A 9,624-nucleotide genomic window follows, 5' to 3' on the forward strand; every position below is an offset into this window, starting at 1 on the left:
CTGAAACCATCAAGGCCTTCAGCCTCACTCAGCTGCGAGATCATCATCTGAGACAACGCCACGGGTGGTATTCATAGTACGGTGTGGGTTACTGTTTCTCGTATTGTTGGGATCGTATTGGGCAGTTTCTCGTATTGTTTGAGATCACGGAGTTCCAAGGGGAGATCCCCGCTTGCCATCATAGATGCTTTATAGCCTGGTCCAAAATATTAGTCAAAGACTTTGAGACAAGGAAAGGTGAAATTGTACGTACTGATGTGTCGTCGGACTTTTCAGATTGCATGAAATGAAATCGGGAGAAATTCTGTGTTTGGCGTCCAAAAAAGTAGAACACATTTTTGGTGCGCCCTCTTTTCTGACGGCGATCAGGGAGTAGGGGGAATTGTTCAGCCATAAGAATAGAATTTTTCGGCAGCGACCCCAGCCACCCACCACGGAGCCCAACAAGGGGATGCTGCAGGACATGGAAAAGACAGGTCCTTCCTGCAAAACGCCAGCTGTACGCCACTACTATAACCAAGGGTGGTTATAACACATAAGGTTACCCCTCGCCGCCAGGAATGTTGGAAGTAAATGGAAGAGAAAGGAAGACACGAAAGATTAAAGGTGAGTGAGAAAGACGAAGATTGGAGAGATAGAGACACAGGAAAAGGCAACTACCGATTTACCCCGGGTGGGTCAGTGCGGGGGTGCCGTCTATGTGAAGCCGACGCCAAAAGGGTTTGTTGGGTCCGCCGCGGGGCCATAAAGGTCCGAACACCCGGCATCGGCTCAACCCCCAGGATCCCCTTTTCGCCGGACACAGCTAAGCCGCACACGGCTACACGCGGGAGGGTCAAACCCTCATGTGCTCGGGTCCGTGGTGTCGCAAACCACCAAACGCCTGCTGACGCGGACGCGCCTGCGGGGACACATACGCCATCGTGGACTTTCGGAAAAACTGCTAAGACGGTACTTTGGGCCGTACAGAGTGATTTGACGCCTGAGCGACGTGACCTACGAGGTCGTTCCTGACAGTGACAGTAGCTCCAGTCGCCGCAAGCACTTACCCGAAGTGGTGCATGTGGTGCGGATGAAGCCTTATCTGTCGAACTAAGTTTCGTTTGTTCTTTTCTGTTGTTTTTTTGTGGTTTTCTATTGCATGTCTCACTCTGTGCAATTTGTACACCGCCCTCATATGGTTAACTTGCGCATCGGGACGATGCTTCCGTCGGAGGGACGCAAATGTCGCGCCTGTACTCCGATGAAGAGGAGGACTATGCGAGCAGGCATGCGTGTATCTATCAAGGCGCAGCGAAGAAGTCGCAGTAACACGCTGTATTAAAAAGCGACCTCCTGCTATCTCTTGATCAGGGCTGTGCGACCTCTGTTTTTGACGTTGCAACAATATGAAACATGCTATGGGGTGCGGTTTCACAAGATGGTTTAGGACCATCCATCGCAACGCATACATGGGCACTTATTGTCTGCGCAATGCATTATTTGAACGATGTGCTGTTGCCATACGCGGGCAGTTCCCCGACGGCAGTTATCTTTTCCAACAGAACCGGTCGCCGATCCACTAGGTTTGTGAAGAACTTCCAGACAGAGCAGCACATACCCCCCTCCTGGAATGGCCACCGAAAGGGGCGTACCTTAATGTTAAACGTGTAGGGCCGCTTCAAAGCTGCCTTGGCAAGAAAGCCCCTTTAATCCGCGACTTCCGCATGTGTGGGCCGCAGTCAACGAGTGGGAAAGCCTAAAAGGCCAATCGCAAATTTGTACGAGCACTTTATGACTCGCTGCCGTCCAAAACAGCCGCAGTCATCAGTGGTGACCTGACTCGGTACTAGACATGCTCAAATTTCTCGGGGCAAAAGATATGCTGAAAATGTGGGGCCAAAAGGGAAAAGGGTGCGTCTCATTGGCGTGGGGTCGGCGAGCAGCGCAGACGCTTCGCGGGACAGTACACGTGAACACCAGGCATTGGTGTCTTGCATGCGGGCAAACATATTCGCTCGCTATCCGGTCGCGGTGAGTCGGACATCCTCGATTTATCGTAGTAGTAATTCGGGTAGCAGGAAGTAGTGTACGAAAGGTGCAATAAATGCGTTGGAACAGCGTTGGAACAGCGTTGAAGTGTAACAGCGTTGCCGTTCTAGAGCACGTGTGAGACCCCACAATTTCGAACTGTGAACTATCGAATCGAGTAACGAGGGTAATTCATTTCATATGCGAAATTTCTAATGTTTGCACACCTCCACTTTAAAAATTCTTTACTGTTGCTAATGGGAAACATCCAACTACTTTTTTACTAAAAGTTCAAGCCTCCATACCTGTAAGAGGTACAATATGTCGGTCAGCCCATGCAGGTGCTACCAGTTGACAACATTGCTGCTGAAGAGGCCCTACAGTAGTCCTTGTAGCTGATGCCTGCAACGAACGATGCTCGGACACCAAGCGAGCATGCAGAGGTAAGCATGAAATGGAAGAAAGGTGACGAGGCGAGCTGATGATGCGCAATCTATTCTGATGCAGGTCCAAGGCATTTTATCAGAAGGCAGGCAGGCTAGGGATGACCAAGGTACAAGTGAAGATGTGCATCCCACCGGGAGCATCAAAAGCAACACAATTTAAACCCTTCACCACCTGGACCACACATAATCAAAGAAAGCCCTAGAACCAAGGCAAAGCGGCTGGAAGGGTCCTTCAAGGAAGCCAGAAAAAGGATAACAATGCTTGATTGAAGCAAAAACCAACTGTTACAGTGAGCGAATCGGTACCCTGCATAGAATGATTGATGAGATGGGAAGTCTTTGATTACAGAGGAGGTACCGGCAAAGCTGGAACAATTTCGAAACCTACCAGTCGAAATACTTAATACGTGGTGCAAAAATGTCACAGAACAGCCTCGAGGCAGGAGGTACAGCATAGAAATGAAAAAAAATTTGCCACAACGTTACATTATTATTCTCCTCGTGCATATGATTTTTGTTTGCCATGCCTAGCGTGGAATCGTTCACAGCTGAGGTGAAACCAGCACTCAAAGAGCAGCACAAGAGCGACATTCCAAGAGAGCGCCTGTGCTCCATGCTTCTTGGTTTAATGAGCATCAAGAAGGCATGCGAACTAGATAAACCTTTGAAGCGGGCGACTTGAGCTCATATTTGAAAACCTAAGGACCTCATTCCCAAACCCACAGGATGAACAAGAAGACATCTTCGTAATGCTTGACGCATGCACTCAAACTACTGCGGAACCTTTCGGGTGACAGGAACATTCCTTGGAACGCTTATGGACCATAAGGTGACGGTGCTCCCGTAATAGAAGTGCATAGGCAATCTCGTTTCAAAGCAAACAGGTTAGCTATGAACTGAATAATATGGATGCAGAATTGTTACACCTCGTGACATCGGGACCATCAGCAAATTGTTCTATGCTAAAGCTCTAAGCATCTTGTACGAAAGCACCCTTTGTTTGTGATCCACACATTTCAATTATGTGACGAATAAGTAAATCCTTTCATTTCAGCTGGAAATTTAACAGGCAGACAATGGGCGCGTTAAGTTAAGGCGCTCGAGCGCGCTCTAGCCAGCAGAGCGCGCTCTTTTAAACTTAACGGCTAAAAAGCGACTTCCGATGCATGATTACGGAGCGCGGTCTACGCGCTCCACCCTGGAAACGGTGCGCGAAAGCGCGCGCCTGCTACGGCTTCCGGAAAAAAATGACGTGCTTCTGACTCTTTCCACTTATGCAAGTCCGTGCTCCTTGTCCACTCGTTCCTGCCACCACTGCGCAGCCGGGCGTCTGCTCTAAGGCATGATCGGGAACTTCGCGTGTTGGCGCGGTTTGAGCTTATCACGAACCGAAAATGACGGCCCGATCATTACTTGCCAGACGCTCAAGTACGTAACCGAACAGTCGCAGTTTGGCGCCTTCTCGTCGCTACGTTCATGAGTATGACTTATTCAGGTCCTCATGTTATCATGGAAGATGTTGGGGCACTGCTCTTTGCATTGTGTGTCCGTGTATCTGGGCACAAGGTTGATCACATAATTCTGGATAACTCGGATCATAAGGCTTTCTGTCCTCTTGCGATCGGCAATGAGTCATCAGTCAGCATACCGCGGAGCAGAAATAAATACTCTGATAGGGTACCTCTGAGAACAGCACCAACAGCTTGCACCGCATACATAAGCCGCTGCTGCTGCGTCCGTCGCCGCGCGTCGAGTTCTTCTAGCTCTTCATCGTCTATCAAGAACTGCAGAAGGGTGTTTATCGGCGGCGCCATCTTCAAAAAGCGCGCGCAATGCGATAGCGGTCGCGGAAGCAACATAACATTCGCCAGACGGCGCGTTAGTGCGCCCGAAAGTAAAGCCCCTATATGGCTTTACCCGAAACCAGTCGGCGAAAATCGCCGTTAAGTTAAGCTCCGAAGGCGTCGCACTCGAGCGCACTAGAGCGTGCTCCATTGGAGTTCGGAGCGCGCTAACTTAACGCGCCCAGTACCTACACAAAAAAAAAAAAATCATAATGCGGGATTGGCAAAATACCGTACACACTCGTTTATGCGCCACAACCCCAACTTGGCAGCGAAAAATTTGGAGAAAGACATTTCCAACGCAGAAGTAATTGCGTTTGGTACCCGATACCGCACGCGTGCATCGATGAATATTCGCGCGCTGCGTACTTACGCGTGCCACTACTTACTACACGGCGAGAGCCAGGGTGGGGACACTGGCTGGGCTGCTACCATTTTGACCAAAAGGTGCGGCCTCATGTAAGGGCCACACCTCATCAAAATTGCGCGCGAAAAATGTGGCCCATACACCAGTGCAGTATACAGGGTGTTGCAGCTATCACGCAGCGCGATTCAAAAAAAAAAAAAAAGAGGAAAGGCGTTACGCGAAGCATACCTAGTGCGTATTGTTTCCAGTGCAGTGGAGTAGCCGCCAGCAATTTTTTCGTAACTGAGATTTAATTACCTAAGTGTAATTAACTATCTAACTCGAGAAGTGTACTAATAATTGTCAGTGTCAATGAGAAAATTGTAGAGCAGCATGAAAAACTCCCGATAAAGCTTTCTGTTGCTCAGTACGTGCTACACATACAAGTGTTTTTCCGAGCGTGAAAGAAGCCCGCGAAGACACGAAAAGTGCCTCAAGCCACCAGTCGCGCGGCAATGCTGCCGCGCGACTGTGCCCACACATAACAATATGGCGACAGAGAGAACTGCTCACCCCCCCCCCCCCCCCCATGGCATGATCACCACTTTCCGATTCCACTCTGGTTGTGCTAGGACATGCCCTATCATAATTTGAAATATTAAGCTGGGGCCAATAGTCCATAGTGGCATTCCGATAAACCACCGTGGACGGTTCTGCAGGATCAGTGTTTTTTCCTGCGAAAGTCTCCACCTTGAAATTCAAGACATCACACCAGACGACATCGACAGCCGCGGAGCTTGCTGCTCTTCGTAGCGCACTTCGCATAATTCGTGAGGAACCACCTAACAAATGGAGTGTTTTCAGTGACTCCAAGGCAGCGCTACATTGCTTGCTTTCCGCCTTACACCGTGGACCCTACGAACAACTAGTCCTCGAAATCCGAGAGCTCCTTCATTGCCTCGTCGAGCAAGGACACGACGTCACCTTTCAGTGGCTCCCTAGCCACTGTGGCGTAAGGGCAACGAATATGCTGATGAAGCTGCTCGATCTGCTCACGAAGACGGCGCACAGGAACCAATCCCGCTGTCACGAACAGATGCAGCAGCGAAACTTCGAGTGCTTGCAAACGATGCCACACAATCGTTGTGGAACACACCTAGTTTGCAACACACACGTCTGCATCGACTGGACCCCTGTCTTCGACTTCGACCTCCACCTGGACTATCCCGACCCGAAACAACAGTACTTTGCAGATTGTGGCTTGGTGTCGCATTTACAAAGTCGTTTGCTTTCCGCATCGGATGGGACGATAGTGCTGTGTGTGATCACTGCGGCGACGAGGAAACAATCGAGCACGTACTTTGTCACTGTCCCCAATACAGCGCACATAGGCAGTCACTCGCGACCGCGCTGGCACGTCTTGACGACAGGCCGCTTTCGGAGCAGACAGTCATGGTACGCCGGCCTATACAGTCGTCACACAACAAGTCATTCAAGGCACTCTTGAAGTTTTTGCGATCGAGTGGACTATCTGACAGACTATAGTTCTCACAGACGTTTCCAACCTCCTCCCTTTTCTTTTTTTTTCATTCCTTGTAATTTTTTTTGTGACTGCTTCTTCTCTTCCCTATTCTTTCCGCCTTTCATATTTCCCCTTCCCCTTCCCCCAGTGCAGGGTAGCAAACCAGAATCTTTTCCGCTTAACCTCCCTGCCTTTCCCACCACGTTTCTCTCTCTCTCCGATAAATTGCGTGTGTCGCAGGCCACATAAACTGAAAAATAAACAACAATGACAGAAAAGTAAATGGAATCATCAGTGGCATATTTGCTGTAGTTTACATAGTTTATATACCTTTGACCGTTGTCAATGGGAGAAAAGCCTCTTTTTACAGTGTCTTCGCTACTTCATTTCTTAGTCATGTTTATGATGAGCATTGAGCTCTTTTTTACTCAGTTTACTGTAATGAAGAAGAGTAGCTTGCGCCGCAGCGGCATCGCCACCGGCATGAGCTCGTGGTTGCTGTCCTTGGCCGAACGCTTGTGACTGCTCCCCGTTCGCCTGCGTTCATTGCTAATAAAACCTCTTAGCAAGTGGTGGAGGTGCTGGGTTTCGACCACCCTGGAACTCCCCCCCCCCCCCCCCATCATGACCGACGACGCAAGCGGCACTCCTCGAACTACTTCACCGGCGCCGCCCAACCTGGTTTGTGCCGGTGTCTTGCGTCTGCGAGATCCCCCTATGTTCTCCGGCACAGATGAAAAAAACGTTAGCATTACTTTAAATGAGTCTGCTCTTTTTTTTTTTCCTTTGACTGGCGCAGATTCTTCAAAAGCCACTTGGTGTGCCACCAGCTCATATGACTTTCTTCCTCCTTAGTCCTGTACATTATTCCTGTCAGGTGCAGGGTCACGTTTTCTAGACATGTCATTTATAACAAATGTAGCCAAGTCAATCAGTGCAAGGCATGACATGTCATTCATTGCCTATGTATATATGTAGAGACAATCAATGGAAGGCAGGCGTGTGTACATAATTTGCAAGAACAAAATTTTGTATTTTGCTCGTTTTGATATTACAGTATGTCTACGAGATGTATTTTCAATGTGCCTCATTCAACACCGTTGTGTGGTGGCTCATGAATTTTTCTTGTGTTAGCAGTATACCCCAAAGTGCTGTTCACTTGCAAAGTGTAATAATGGCCGTTGCGAGACTGTTCATTTCTGAGGAATATAAATTTCGCCGAAAGCGTCATCTCGTTTCTCTAGAACGAACTGCTCCGCGAAAAGGTCAATATGGTGGCGGCACACCTCTGGTGACCGAACACCGCAGGTTTTTATAATTGTGTCTTGCACCGCCTTTTTTAAATCACTTTTTCGCTGAACTTGGCTAACGTTAGCTGGGATTCACGGTAGTCCGGCGTAATGCCCGAGCACGTGCATACGCTGCGCTGGCACCCACCGCGGTGGCTTAGAGGATATGGTGGCGCGCTGCTAAGCACAAGCTTGTCGCGGGATCAAAGTCCGGCCGCGGCAGCCGCACTTCGATGAGGGCGAAATACATGAACGCTCGTGTCCCGTGCATTGGGGGGGGGGCACGTTCAAGAAGCCGAGGTGGTCAACATTATACTGTCGTCCCCCTGGCCGTGCCTCGTAATCGCATCGTGGTTCGGGCACGTAAAACCCCATAATTACATTACATTATGCTGGCGAAAAGTGGATGCTCCACAATCTAGCGTGTCACCTCGCAGCTAGCGTGGATGGCTGTATTCGACTTATCTAAAATTCCCACTCATGCTTTTTAACTGGCTGTCAGTAATACCGTGTCAGCCTATTTCGTTTCGCGTGTTATCTGTATTTATTTCTAATGTTCTCTTATATTGGTCGGTGATATGATTAACTTTTAATATTAGGTAACAGCGTAAAATTCAAAGCAGACAACGCGCACTGATTTATTTGACTACTCAAACGAGAAATCGAGTTCATCGGCCCACGGATATTCATATTATTGTAAACTCTGGCGTGCGCCCATGTCCGTGGCAAAATATGAGGATGCAAAACACAAAGGAAGCAAGTCAACGTTTGCATACACTGAAAGTCAGGCTCGACACATTTTTAAATAGAGAAGAGAACTTGTAATGCACGATGCACTGCTGAAAACAAACAAAAGAAGATGATGAGAAAAATCAGGGTCCCACGCGTTGACCGTTCCTTTAACGGCCTCAAGGACTTGTTCGTATTTCACCGCTCGTGCTCTCTCTGGATCGCGTGTTGCTGCTGACGCTTTTGTAAAGCCCCTACTCTGCCACGTCTATTGCGACTGCAGGCGAAGCTATTTTGTTCGGTAAATTGCCTGCGAGAACGAGCTCACTGAGCGACGAACAAGTGTGATGTGGACATCAAGGCTGCCAAGAGGGCGCGCCAGAGACGTGGAACAACAAAGGAGGAACGTCGTCAATTAGACTTTCAAGAGCCTGCGTGACGTAATTGCCGGGCCTACAGCTGAATGTATCGCGGGCTCAGATCGTCTTGATCGAGTCCATACGGCAGAAGAACGGGAGCGTCTGCATTCCAACAAAGAACTCAGGCGAGAGAAGGAGCTCCTCGACGAACAAATCGAGGCTTTGGAGAAACTCAAGATGGCCAGGTGTGCCAATACCTTGGCTGACTCCACGTCCAACGCAGTGGACCTAGAGTGCGACTCGGCCTCTGGTGGTTGCGACACCATTATTTGGGCTTAATTGTGGATGATCGCATCTCTTGGCATCCTGCCGTTAAATTTGTATGACACAAATCGCAATCCATCCTTAAGTATGTCGCCGCCTTGACTGCTAACAGGTGCTGCTGTGACCAAACAAAAGCACTGCAGGTGTACCAGTCATCTGTACTCTCAGGCATTATGTATGCGTTACCAGTCCTTAACGTCCCCCTAGTTTGATAGCCCAATTGGACCAAGATCATCGCCTTGCCCTTCGACTAAGATGACCTCGTGAGGCGCAATCGGTTCCAATAATCACTAAAGCACATCAGTTACCTCTGAGGCTACAAGCAGACCAGAGAGTTCTATCATATTGAGCGAGCCTAGAGGACAGTGCAGCAGCGCAGTGCCAACAAGCGCGTCTCGCCAGCCATCGAGCGCAAGATCCTGGCCATCATCGACTACGACCGGCTGGCGTGCCTGCAATGCGAGCAGCTGTTCTCGAGCTTCTCAAGCCTGCGCCGGCACGCGGCCGTGCACTTTGGGTTACAGTCGGTACCAGTGCACTCGCTGCAGCTACTTACAGCTTGCCGCCTTGACTGCTAGAGGTGCTGGCTGTGACCAAACAACGGCTCTTCAGGTAGGTATACCAGTCAGCTGTACTCTCAGGCATGATGTATGCGTTACCAGTCCTGAACGTCCCCCTAGTTTGATAGCCCAACTGGAACGAGATCATCGTGTTGCCCTTCGACTAATACTAAGATTACCTCGTGCGGCGCAATC

Source organism: Dermacentor silvarum, chromosome 2 (assembly GCF_013339745.2).
Source record: "Dermacentor silvarum isolate Dsil-2018 chromosome 2, BIME_Dsil_1.4, whole genome shotgun sequence".
NCBI classification, from domain to species: Eukaryota; Metazoa; Arthropoda; class Arachnida; order Ixodida; family Ixodidae; genus Dermacentor; species Dermacentor silvarum.